Source organism: Pteropus vampyrus, unplaced genomic scaffold, assembly GCF_000151845.1.
Source record: "Pteropus vampyrus isolate Shadow unplaced genomic scaffold, Pvam_2.0 Scaffold19, whole genome shotgun sequence".
Classification (NCBI taxonomy): domain Eukaryota; kingdom Metazoa; phylum Chordata; class Mammalia; order Chiroptera; family Pteropodidae; genus Pteropus; species Pteropus vampyrus.
The window spans coordinates 8026910-8028805 of NW_011888800.1; the positions used below are offsets into that span (position 1 = coordinate 8026910).

The window sequence follows — 1896 nt, forward strand, 5'->3', positions numbered from 1 at the left end:
TATAAGCTCAGGGCCATAGCCCAAGGAAAAGCTTATAAAAGACCAAGGGCACCTGTTGGTGAACATCAATCAAGGTAATCCTAGATCAGGGTTTCTCGGTCTTGGTACTATTGACATTTTGGAGATAATTCTTGTGCTGTCCTGTGCATTGTAGGGCATTTAGCAGCATCCCTGAACACTAGATGACTCTAATGCCCCCTTACATCTTTCTCCACTCCCCACCTCTAACATCTTAACAATCAAAACTGTCTTCAGACACTGCCAAATGTCCCCTGTAGGGCAAAAATGTCCCCGATTGAGAATCATGGCATTATACCAGTGACCAACCCTAAATCAACTCAACCACTCATATTTTCCAATTCTATCCTCAGGAAGAAATTACTGCTTGAGAAAAACACAAAAAGGCAGAAACCTGTGAGTTCATTTTCACCTATCGTATACAGGCCCTCAACACTGCTTACTATTTTCTCCGGTCAACTTGCTCTATCACTTTCTACAATATTCAATATCTTCACTTTTCTCAAAACTTCCAACCCCTTTACTATTAGCAGATGACCTTGTGTCCTACTTTATAGAAAAAAACAGACGTTATCAGATGAGAATTTAACTTTCTATTGCAAAACATACAAACTTACAGACACATACTTCCTCTTGTTATAATTGAGGATGTATCTTCTCTCTTCCAAGATATTCTTCCCATCAGTGCTTTGGATTGCCTGTACGCTTACCCTCTCAAGATCTTTACCTACTGATTAGCACTTCTCTCTATTCAACTGTATTATCTCAGTTGTATCTTCCCTATCATGGTTACGTTTAATTCTAACAAAACTAAAAACAAAAACAAAACAAAACAAAAAAAACATAAATAAAAATCTTTGAACTCTTGTCATCCCCTTTTCCCCTTCCTCTCAAGGCCAAATTTTCCAAAAGCATTCTACAACTTGTCCCCATTTCTGCATCTCCCTGCTCTCCAAACTACTGCAATCTACCTTTCAACCTCATAGTTCCACCACATAGCTTTCACTACAGTCACCAATGACCTCTATGTTACTAAATTCAAAAGATATTTCTCAGACTTCGTTTTCATTTTCATTGACCCTTTAGGAATAGACTATCCATTCTTTAACTTTCTCTTTCTCTCCCCCCTCCCCACCCCATTTCCAATATTGTGCTTTATTCTTAGAGGTGCTTGGATGGGTTCCCATACTTGCTTAAAAACCTCAATAGCTCTTAGTGGTCATAGTATAAAGTGCAGGCTCACTAATCCAAAAATTCAAGACCTTCCTAGATCTAGTCATTGCCGACTTTTAAAAATTTATTCCCCCCTTTCACCTAGAGATATACGATGAGCTCTAAGCCTCACCAGGATGAACTACAAAGAATTTCCAGAAGATGCTATGTTCTCGATGTAAGCTGTTCCCAGTGAAGTCTGGAAAAGTATCTCCCTTCCGGACTTCCGGGGGAAATCCTACTTATCTTTCATGATTCAAAAGTCACTTCCTTCGGGAACTCTTCAAGACACTCCTAAAAATAAGGCGCTTTGTTCACTATGTGCCAATGGAATCTCGGACTTTATATATGCCGTGCATTATATTCCAACTCCCATAATTTGTTTACATAGCTATCTCCCATGGAAGGCAGGGAAGTCATTACATTCGCCTTTTCTTTCTTAGTGTTCATCTCACACAGTGTCTGGCACATGGTTTGCCCTCACTAAACGTTTGTTGCATGAACATTGCCCACCTGCGAGCCGGACTCCCAATTATCCCTTTAACGGGTGAATCTCTACACTCACTGCCAGCGTGGCAGGGAGATTTAAACCCCCAGCACGGTGATTGGCTCCAACTGCAGGGGTGTGTACGCGACCGCAGCTCCGGGAAGTGCGCAGGCGCGTGG

The 1896-nt window shown here is 41.2% G+C and overlaps 1 long non-coding RNA gene across 2 annotated transcripts; it reads right to left on the bottom strand.

Annotated features, from left to right (window-relative positions):
• Positions 1-591: 591 nt before the first annotated feature.
• LOC111736246 lies at positions 592-1807 on the bottom strand. 2 transcript variants are annotated; one of them, XR_002779132.1, is made up of 3 exons: positions 1744-1807; positions 1364-1524; positions 592-828 (listed from the first exon to the last, which is right to left on the bottom strand). It is a non-coding gene; the product is annotated as an uncharacterized LOC111736246 (long non-coding RNA). The 2 variants fall into 2 exon arrangements; XR_002779131.1 differs by having other exon boundaries at positions 1654-1807.
• Between the last annotated feature and the right edge of the window lie 89 nt (positions 1808-1896).